A 12,097-nucleotide genomic window follows, 5' to 3' on the forward strand; every position below is an offset into this window, starting at 1 on the left:
TTCTCACTTATCAACATCAATTCTGGGCTCAGTTGTGGCCGTACGTTGTAAGACTACCTGTAATAATATTTTTGAAATAGTCTTGGGGCTATAGATTCCCAACAGCAATTCACAGCAGTTTAGAGTTCCAATGTGATATTTTCGTGTCATCGACTTCCTGAAAGGTGTAAAAATACAACTTGAAAAATGCAAGATTGTTTTAAGTTCAGGTATTTTTAGCCTTGCAGAAAGACTTAAAATCTAAAGAGAGAGGTGACATGGATCCCGCTTGCTTGCTTCCAAATTCGAATCTTGACTTTCTGTTCTTTAACATCTGCAGGGGCTGAACTAAGACTACTTCACAGATATAAAAATTGAATAAATAAATAAATATCTTTGGTCCAATCATTTGCAGCACCAAATACTGAACCTCATAGGATAAAACATGGGGAGAAACTTCATCCAGAAAAAAGGTAAAGATAAAAGTAGAAATATTTTTTGTTGTTGTGAGAGAGTTGTTGCTTTTGGACAAGATATGAATCTTTTGTCTGCTGCATGTTTATGTACCCTGGATAGAGTTTTTCAATCATCCAAGTCATGGTTATCCAAATGTACTTTTCCAAAAGGCAACTGGACTTTCTTGTTTTTTTTTTCTTTTCTTTGAAAACATTTCATTTCTTGGATGAGAATCAAAACATTTTCAAAAAAAAATTAAGGAAGTCCAATTTTGGAAAAAAGCACCTTTGGGGTAGCATCTGGATATTTGGTTAGGGCACAATATAATTGCCAGCCACCAAGTCTCACTGTTTGGCAAACATTTGTACAATGAGAAGTGTTAATCCAGAACACTTTTAACATAGCTAAATTAAATTTTAAAAAAACCCAAAGGACCTTCCCTTTTTGTAAGCTCCTTTATACACATCTGGACTTGAGCAGCAAAAAAAAAAAAACTGTCCCAGCTAGGCTTACCCTAAACCTATGTTATTTTAATTACATTATTAATAATAATCAAAACAAACCAATGAAGTTCATAGAGATACTCAGTGGCAAACAAAATGCCTCAGAATGTTGGTTTTACATTAAAAATTTTTTAACCTGTAATGCAATCAGTTTTGGACAAAACCTTTGGAATACCGAATAACAAGCGTTGGAAGGGACCTTGGAGGTCTTCTAGTCCAACCCACTGCTCAGGCAGGAAACCCTATACGAAGGGTCTTCAAACTTGGCAAGTTTAAGATTTGTGGACTTCAACTCCCAGGATTCCTGAGCTAATATGACTGGAAGAGGAATTCTGGGAGTTGAAGTCCACAAGTCTTAAAGCTGTCAAGTTTGAAGACTCCTGCCCTATACCATTTTGAACAAATTATTGTCCAATCTCTTCTTTAAAACTTCCAGTGTTGCAGCATATTCTCTCTCTCTCTCTCTCTCTCTCTCTCTCTCTCTCTCTCTCACACACACACACACACACACAGACACAGACACACAGACACTCACACCCACAGACACACACACACACACAGGTTTTCTGATCAGAGGGTGGGAAAATGCTAGCTGAGGAATTCTGGGAGTTGAAATCCATACCTCTTAGGTTAAGAAACACTGGGTTATATGGTGTTTTGTAATATAGCGACTCTCTGAAATCGTCCCGTGTTAGAGATCCAGCTCATCATCTGTTGTGTCCGATCTACACAACAATAGATTCCCTGTTTCTTTATTTTCTGTTCCTCTGTACACCCTTCTGCTTCATGATCTTCTACTGTCTTGGGGCTTAAGCGTCAAAGGCTCAGCCATGCAGAAGGCTGCAAAACCCTCCTATTTAATATCATTAAATTTAGGCAACCTTCTTGAGTTTCTGCACGTATAACCCACCTGCTTTGTAATTAGCAGATTAACGTTTGCCCTTGTGCTTTGACCTTGGACGTAACCTTCACTTTGAGCAGTTTCACCCTGAACATTTAGCCGCCCTCGTGGTAAGGAAAATCTCCCCATAATCTCAGTTTTACTTATACAGCCAGATACCCTTGTTTTCTTGAACTGAGGCTGAAATCATTTGCACACTACTGGGGAGGAGGAAGCGCAGAGGAATTACACATAGCAATGCTATATGGGAGAGAATTCTATAATTATCTCCAATAAGATGCTGAGCTGTCCAATTTTGTTGCTTGGCTCGAAATGAAAATGTCATCTTGTTTTGGATGGTGGCTTGAAATACTAGTGGTGTCTAACTGCGCGACTCTGAAGGTTCCTGCTGATTATTACTATTAATTAATTTGATGGCCTGGAGAAAGCTCCTCTCTGGGATGGATGTTTCTTTATGGCAGGATGTTGATCACAAACGTATTCCTTGAAGCTCTCCACAGCTTAAAGACTTACTGGCTCCCACCCAAGGCATTATCTCTGCAAACCTAAATTTCCTGACGTTCTTCCAAGTTCCTTTTCGCGTCTGTACTTCAGCAATCTCCTTCAGGGCATCCTCTGATAAGCTTTCCATTTTCTTCCTGTGCTGGGGAAGCTTCCATGTTTTCTTTTCCCTTCAGTTTATTCAAATATCTTTTAGAATCCAGGGTGATTCTTATGTAGCACCAGAAGAGGTTTGATCCCCCATTCCTAAGAATCACCACAGTTACAGCAAATTACCATTTCCAGTAACCATTCCTTGGGTGTTCCTGGGAGACACGGGAAGAAGAGATGGTATCCTCTTTACTAAACACATTAAGCCATAATTGTTTGTTTGAACTTAAGATCGACTTTGCATCCTTAGATGCTCCAAGCATGGGGCAAACGCTGGCTGTGAATCCATGTATTCTGTCTGGATACATCTATCGATATTTAATTAGAATGGAATGAAAACGGAATGGAATAGCAATAGCAATAAGAATAGAATAGAACAGAACAGAATTAGAAAAGGAATAGAAGAGAAGAGAACAGAAGAGAACAGAATAGAATAGAGCAGAATTAGAACATGAATAGAACAGAATGGAATGGAACAGAACAGAATAGAATATGATAATTCTACACCATACAAATAGATTATCAAAATAGAGGTATAGGTAGTCCCCGGCTTAGGACCATAATTGAGCCCAAAATTTATGTTGCTAAGTGAGACAGTTGTTAAGTGAGTTTTGCCCCATTTTACGGTCTTTCTTGCCACAGTTGTTAAGTGAATCACTGCAGTTGTGAAGTTAGTATTTTTTAATATTTTAGTATTTATTTGATTTGTCAATTACTTACAAGATACAGGTATAAGAATAAATATACATTTGAATACATGAGATAGATAAAGAAAAATAAAAAGAAACAATAGGACAGGGACCGTAGGCACAATTGGTGCGCTTATGCATGCCCCCTACAGGCCTCTTAGGAAGGGGGTGAGGTCAATAGTAGACAGTGTAAGGTTAAAGTTTCTGAGGTTTGGGGAAGAAACCGCAGAGTCAGGTAGAGTATTCCAAACATTGACCACTCTGTTGCTGAAGTCGTATTTCCTACAGTCACGTTTGGTGCGGTTAACATTGAGTTTGTATCTATTGTGTGCTCTTGTATTGTTATGATTGAAGCTGAAGTATTCATTTGCAGGTAGGACATTGCAAGGTATGATTTTATATACTATATTTAGATCGGACTGGAGGCGGCGTAGTTCTAGGTTTTCTAGGTCTAGAGTTTCAAGTCTGGTGGCATAAGGTATTCTGCAATAAGTAGAGGAGCGGAGAACTCTTCTTGTGAAATATTTCTGGACTTTTTCAATTGTGTTAATATCAGATATATGTAATATAGGTTCCAGACTGATGAGCTGTATTCAAGTATAGGTCTAGCAAATGTTTTGTATGCTCTAGTTAGTAGTGAAGAAGAAGAGAAGAAGAAGCTACGTAGGATTAGGTTAACAATTCTTAATGCCTTTTTGGCTATGTAGTTACAGTGGGCTCTAGCACTTAGATCATTTGAGATGAGTATTCCAAGGTCCTTGACAGAGTTTGGATCATCAACAAGGTCTTGACTATTCAGCTTGTATTTTATTTTCTGATTTTTTTTTGCCAATATGTAAGACAGCATTTATTTGTTGAGATTTGAAGTTGCCCTTTGTTTGACCATTCTGATACATAGTCAAGGTCTTTTTGAAGCGTAGCAGTATTGTTGGTGGTGTTGAATAGCTTTACATCATCAGCGAAGAGAACACAGTTGCTCTTAATATGACCACAGAGGTCATTTATGTAGAGTATGAAGAGAGTTGGTCCTAGAACACTGCCTTGGGGGACACCACTGTTGACAGGTACAGAATTTGATAGGACACTCCCAATTTTGACCATTTGTTGTCTGTTTGACAGGAATGCTTCTATCCAGTTATGCAGTTGTCCAGAGATACCATAAGATTTTAGTTTTAGGAATAGTTTGTCGTGTACCACTGAATCAAAGGCTTTACAGAAGTCTATGTAGATTGCGTCTATTGCTTTACCCTGATCGAATTGTGTAGTCCATATGTTTTTGCAGTGTAAGAGTTGCAGATTACAGGATAGTTTTTTTCTGAAACCAAATTGTTTATTGGAGAGTAGGTTGTTTGTCTCTAAGTGGAGGATGATGGATTGGTTAATAATTGATTCCATGACTTTACAGGTGACGCAGCATAAGGAGATTGGTCTGTAATTTTCAACTAGGCTGGGGTCTCCCTTTTTGAAGATGGGGATGACTGTGGCTTGTGACCATAGGTTAGGCAAGGAGCTGGTCCTGAAAGATTTTTCAAAGATTATGCTTAGAGGTTCAGCTATGGCAGTGAATAGCTTTTTTAAGTAGGCACATTTCCGTCCGGTCCAATAGATAGGGATGGTTTTAGATTGTGCAGTGCTTTTTCAACAATGTCTTCTGTAAAATCAATATGTATTAGATCATTCAGCAATAGAGTGGTCAATGTCTGGAATACTCTACCCGACTCTGTAGTTTCTTCCCCAAACCCCAAAAACTTGAACCTTAGACTGTCTACTATTGACCTCACCCCTTTCCTAAGAGGTCTGTAGGGGGCGTGCATAAGCGCACCAACGTGCCTACCGTCCCTGTCCTATTGTTTCTCTTATTCTTCTTTTATTTTTCTTATATGTACCCATTTCATGTATTCACAACTATGTATACACTTATACTTATTATCTTGTAAACAATTGGCAAATCAAATAAATAAAAATAAATAAATAAATAAATAAATCATTGTAGTTGTCTGTGGTTCGACTAGGAAGTACTGGGCTTGATCCATTACTGTTTACAAATACTGAGCCAAAGAATGTGTTAAAGAGGTTGGCTTTGATGGTGTCGTCGTTGCAGTGAACTGAATTTGGTTTCCTCATTGGCTTTGCTTGTCAGAAGATTGTAAAAGTTGATCACCAGAACACTGCAACCGTCGCAAATATGAGTCAGTTGCCAAGGGTCTGAATTTTGATCATGTGATCATGGGGATGCTGTAATGGCATCTTTTAAATATTTTGTTGCTTTATTGTACACCATCCGGAGTCACTATTTGAGGAAAATTGGTGGTTCAGAAATGTGACAAATAAATAAGTCGTGTACCTCTATTTTTGTTGACTGTTTTGTTTACCTGTGGTTTGTGGTTTGCTAGCTAGTGAGCGCAATCAACAAATATTGTCACATCTTATGGATCTTCTGCAAATTCAGAGCCTGCATCTGTCATCACTGGCTAGAAGAACAGGAGACAAGGATACTAGACTGGAACTAATCCATAACCAGGACCTTCAATCAGCTGAATATTGAATTTTTCTTCAGCCACCCTTATCTCAATCTATAGAGATTATTACCATGCAGATGGGTAAGATATAGTATAGCTAGTCACCAGAGAAGAGCAACGAAGGTGATTAGGGGACTGGAGGCTAAAACATAAAGAACGGTTGCTGGAATTTGGTATGCCTAGCCTAGTGAAACAAAGGACTAGGGGAGACATGATAGCAGTCTTCCAATATCTCAGGGGTTGCCACAAAGAAGAGGGAGTCAACCTATTCTCCGGAGCAGGGGTCGCCAGCCTTTTGGACCTCAGGGACCACCAAACTCATAATTTTAAATCCCACGGACCAGAGACCCTGGGAAAATCCCCAAAAAAGTCTTCAGGAAAATTCCCCACCCAGTTTTCCTACCAATCGATCATTCTTTATTTGGGATCGCAGGATACTGTCTCCAGCTCCGTTCTCAGGCGGAAAGAGAAAGACTTTTGGTTTCATGCAAGGAAAACAGCAGAAGCAGCAGAAGTCTTTCTTTCTCTCCCCCAAACTCTGCCAGAAATGAGTCTTTGCCAGCGCAGCCTCTTGGAGCAGGATGCCTTGCAGGGTCCTAAAGACTCATTTCTGGCGGAGTTTGGGGGAGAGAAAGAAAGACTTTTGCTGCCTTCCTTGCGTGCAGCCAAAGGCAGAAGAAGAAAGAAGCGGAAAGAAGCAGCCCGGTGGCCAGGTGAAGTGAGTGGGGCAAGTTCCCCCCCTCTGCCTTTTCCCCCCTCCCCTCACTACCTCGTGTTCACAATGCAACGCAAGCCTTGTGTTCCCGCGGGCCATGTGGGCGGCACAGCCTTGTGTTCCCGCGCAGCCTGGATTAATTGCTTTGGGGGTGACATTTCTCTGCAGACCACCAAAATTTTCTCGCGGACCACTAGTGGTCCCCAACCCACTGGTTGGCGACCACTGCTCCAAAGCACCCAAGGGCAGGACAAGAAGCAATGAGTGGAAACTAAAAAGGAGAAAAGTAACCTAGAGCTAAGGATAAATTTCTTGACAATGGGAACAATTAAACAGTGGAAGGGCTTGCCTCTAAAAGTTGTGGGTGCTTCATCGCTGGAAGTTTTTAAGAAGAGATTGGACAACTATTTGTCTGAAATGGTATAAGGTTTCCTGTCTAGGCGGAAAGCAGAAGACTGTACCATTTCAGACAAATGGTGGTCCAATCTCTTCTTAAAAACTTCCAGCGATGAAGCTTTTAGAGGCAAGCCCTTCCACTGTTTAATTGTTCCCATTGTCAAGAAATTTCTCCTTAGTTCTAGGTTGCTTCTCTCCTTGATGAGTTTCCATCCATTGCTTCTTGTTCTGCTTTCAGAAGTGCTTAGGAGAATAGCTTTGACTCCCTCTTCTTTGTGACCACCACTAAAGTGAACTCAGCTTGAAAATTGGAAACGGCTGAAATAGGAATGCAGAAAGAAACAGCCCTTCTTCTGAGATAAGCTGGTTCTCTGTACAGGCCAGGACCAATGACAAATGAAACATTGCTCTGATATTTCTGGCTACAGCATCTCAGCCTGTCAAGCAGGAAATTAACGCAATATGACATAACGGGGAATGTGAAATAATGCCGCCACTGTTGGCCTTCGCTGTAATGCCTGGTTCTCTTCTTTAGCCCTCCATCAGGCGCCGAGTCCAAAACGCCTATCTCTCAGGTGTGAAAAGAGAAGATACCCCAAACAGCGTGGAGAAGCTCAAGAGAGTACCGCTTTATAAAGCCTTAGTAAGACCACACTTGGAATACTGCATCCAGTTTGGGTCACCTCAATATAAAAAAGATGTTGAGACTCTAGAAAGAGCGCCAAGAAAGAGCAACAGAGATGGAGACTGAAGGCTAAAACATACAAAGAACAGTTGCTGGAATTGGGGAACCCTATACCACTTCAGACAAATGGTTGTCCAATCTCTTCTTAAAAACTTTCAGTGTGGGAACATTCACAATTTCTGGAGGCAAGTTGTTCCATTGTTTAATTGTTCTGTCAGGAAATTTATTCTTAGTTCTGAGTTCCTTCTCTCCTTGATTAGTGTCCATCCATTGCTTCTTGTCCTGCCCTCAGGTGCTTTGGAGAATAGCTTGACTCCCTCTTCTTTGTGGCAACCCCTGAGATATTGGAACCCTGCTATCATGTCACCCCTGGTCCTTCTTTTCATCAAATTAGACATACCCAATTCCAGCAACCATCCTTTTTATATATTTTAAACTCCAGTCCCCTAATCATCTTCGTTGCTCTTCTCTGCACTCTTTCTTTTTTACATTGTGGCAGCCAAAATTGGATGCTGTATTCCAAGTGTGGCCTTACCAAGGCAGCATTATAAAGTGTTAACACTTTGCGTGATCTTGATTCTCTCCCTCTGTTTATGCAGCCTAGAACTGTGTTGGCTTTTTATCAGCTGCAGCACACAGCTGGCTCATATTTAAGTGGTCGTCCACTAGGACTAGGACTCCAAAATCCCTCTCATAGTTACTACTATTGAGCCAGGTTACACCTATAGTCTATCTGTATATTTGGGAGGTTCAACAATGCAACAACCTACCTATTATCTGTGGTACCATGGTCTATTCCCATACTGGGCTGGGGTTGGACTTGATGACCTCTAAGGAATCTGCCAGCCTTTCCATTTTGTAAGTCTGAGACTAATTTTTTTTTTAAACATTAGTTAAATGGATGCTCCTTTTTTGCTGAGAGAACATTGCTACTCTAAAAAATAAATTTTGAGGCAAGTATCTTGTGCAAATCACTTTTGGGAACATTTAGACATCTTATCAATAGAAATCAGCAAAGACCAGCCGAGAAATTTAGCCTGGAGGTCCCTGTTAGCTGGTAGAGTCAGCTTCCACCGAGTTCTGAATTGCATGGAAGTACAAATTCTCTAGCATTATTCTGCTCCATTGTACAGTAATTACAGCGGTAATTTATTTTTATGTGGTTATCAAGTTAGTCTGAGGCTCAGCCGTTTCTTAGGGCAACAGGACTTCGTATAGTAAAATAAATCAAGGGCTATTGTCCTACCTTGTGGAAGTAGGCTGAGGGCCAGTAGAAAGGTGATACATCATAAGAGACATAAGCAAGCTGTCGGTTAAGGAAACGGTACATCAAGTAGGAAATGTCCCTGCTGAAGGGGAGATTTTACAGGAGGATGTTCTGGCAGTTGATTAATTACTCCACGGAGCCTTCATTGGCAAGGTATGGTCTTTCAGTTCAATCAATAGATGGAACAAAGGTGCTTTACATTTGCTGTGGGTTTATCAATCAGGGCATCTGCGGCCTATGGTCAAAAAAATCAGAATGACAGTCACAATGGTGCAAAACTTTTTCATGTAGCCTTTGTAAGGGCACACCTGGAACACTGCAGCCACGTTACAAAAAGGATGTTGAGACTTTGGAAAAAGGGCAGAAAAAAAGCAACTAAGATGATTAAGGACCTGGAGACAAAAACAAAGAACAGTTGCAGGATTTGGATATGGCTATTCTAGAGAAAAGAAGGACTTGTGTGGAGGGGACATGTATTTTATTTATTTATTTTTGTCAATTGTTTACGAGATAATAGGTATAAGTAAAAACATAGTCATGAATACATGGATGCATATAAGAAAAAAGAAAAAAAAGAAAAACAATAGGACAGGGACGGTAGGCACGTTGGTGCGCTTATGCACGCCCCTACAGACCTCTTAGGAAAGGGGTGAGGTCAATAGTAGACAGTCTAAGGTTAAAGTTTTTGGGGCTTGGGGGAGAAAGCACAGAGTCAGGTAGAGTCTTCCAGACATTGACCACTCCGTTGATAGCAGTATTCCAGTATTAGAGAGGTTGCCACCAAGAAGAGGGGGGGTCAACTTGTTTTCCAAAGCACCAGAAGGCAGGACAAGAAACAATGGATGGAAACTCATCAGGGAGAGAAGCAACCTGGAACTAAGGAGAAACTTCCTAAGAGTGAGGACAATCAACCAGTGGAACAGCTTGCCTCCAGAAGTTGTGGGTGCTTCATCAATGGAGGCTTTTAAGATCTGACAGCCACCATTCTGAAATGGTATCTGGTCTCCTGCTTGAGCAGAGGGTTGGACTAGAAGACCTCCAAGGTCCCTTCCAAGTTCCAGCTATATTCTGATTGGTTGGTTGGTTGGTTGGTTGGTTTTTTTTCTTGCAGGCATTTCTTTACCCAACTAGGGAACATCATCAGTTCTAGGAGAGAATGTTTACTATCTGTTTACTATCTGTTTACTATCAACTCAGACACACAGACAGGAAACAACAGCCTAACAAAGAAGACCTAAGCGCCAGAGCTCACTGTAACAGCATTGCCAAAAAGGCATTAAGAGTTGTAAATCTAATCTTACGAAGCTTCTCCTCCAGAAATATCGAATTGCTAACTAGAACATACAAAACATTTGCTAGACCAATACTCGAATACAGCTCTTCAGTCTGGAATCCGCACTGTATATCAGACATTAATACAATTGAGCGAGTCCAGAAGTATTTCACGAGAAGAGTTACTACACTCCTCTGCTCGCAACAGAATACCCTATATCACCAGGCTTGAGATTTTGGGCTTGGACAACCTTGAACTACGCCGCCTACGGTTAGACTTAAGCATAGCACACAAAATTATCTGCTACAATGTCCTACCAGTTAATGACTACCTCAGCTTCAACCACAACTGTTAGGGATAACATTGTTTACCCTAACTGGTTTGGGTAAAAAATAATAAATAAGTTATCATGGTTTGTTGGTTAAAGTGTGTGTAACTTTAACTACAAGAATGTAATTAAGGGTGTGGTTGTAAAAGCACCATAAAAGAAGCAAGTCAATTGCAGCTCTCTCTCTCTGGCTTAATGATCCCTAATTACTGGATGGATTGATGACTGCGTTTTTCCTTACTGAAACGGAGGAGAGAAAGGAGTGTTGATTTCTCAACGGAGAGAAGAGATAATACGGACTGATTTATTGTAAGTGAACTGACATTGGCTATTCAACACGGATTTTGCAAATTGAGTATCCCCGACTGGACTGACTGAAATGATACATGACTAATGGACCGTTTATTTTGACTATGCTATAATTCCTAATGGAATAAACTATATTTTTGATAGCACAAGCGTATCTGTTTTTTTTTACTGCGTGTTAACTAAAAATACAAAATTATCTCACACATTTACCTGTCTGCCTATCTGACTACGCTACACATTCTGTTTAGTTTGTTTTCCTTAACACTTGTTGGGGAATTCAGGCTTAACAACAACAATACAAGAGCACACAACAGATACAAACTCAATGTCAACCGCTCGAAACTTGACTGCAGAAAATACGACTTCAGCAACTGAGTGGTCAATGCCTGGCATGCACTACCTGACTCTGTTTTCACATGCTCTAACCCCCCCACTCCTTTAACCTCAAACTAACCACTATTGACCTCACCCCATTCCTAAGAGGTCTCTAAGGGGCGTGCATAAGCGCACCATCGTGCCTACCGTCCCTGTCCTATTGCCCCCATTCATACCTATTTCCTGTATTCTTACTCATGTTTATACTTATACCTATTATCTTGTAAGCGACTGACAAATAAATAAAGAACTTGCACATAAACCTATTTTGATTTATTTTTATTTTTACTACATTCTGCAGACATGCCTGGTTCATCTTTTCTTATTTACTGTGAGAAGACTGAGCTTTCTCCTCAACTTATGGCCACAATTAAGACCAAAATTTCCATTGCTAAACAAAGTGGCTGTGAGATGAGTTGTGCCCAAATTTACCCTTTTTTGCCATGTTTTTAAGTGGAATAACAGAATAACAAGAGTTGGAAGGGACCTTGGAGGTCTTCTAGTCCAACCCCCTGCTCAGGCAGGAAATCCTATAACATTTCAGACAAATGGTTGTCTAATCTCTTCTTTAAAACTTCCAATGTCGCAGATGCCGGGGACACAGCAACCGTCAGACATATGAACCGGTTGCCAAGTAACTGAATTTTGGTCATGTGACCATGGGGATGCTGCAAAGGTTGTAAGTGTGAAAAACGGTCATATGTGTTGTACCTTATGACTCTTGACGAATGTATCTTTTCTTTTATGTACACTGAGAGCATTTGCACCAAGACAAATTCCTTGTGTGTCTAATCACACTTGGCCAATACAGAATTCATTCATTCATATGTCACTTTTTTCAATGCCACTGTAACTTTGAGTGGTTGCTAAATGAACTGTTGTAAGTCGAGGATGACCTGTAATGTAAAGTCAGCCTTTTGGCTAATAATTTTGTAATCTTTCTTTCTATAAGGTCAGTTTTGTCTTGTGATGTGAAACAGGAAGAGGTTTTTGGTTCAAGCCCTGGATATTGGAAATTTTTGCATAATAAACATTATTCACAAGTATTTGC

Source organism: Notechis scutatus, chromosome 1, assembly GCF_049901735.1.
Source record: "Notechis scutatus isolate UNSWTSFEM ecotype Mainland chromosome 1, rNotScu1.2, whole genome shotgun sequence".
Classification (NCBI taxonomy): Eukaryota; Metazoa; Chordata; class Lepidosauria; order Squamata; family Elapidae; genus Notechis; species Notechis scutatus.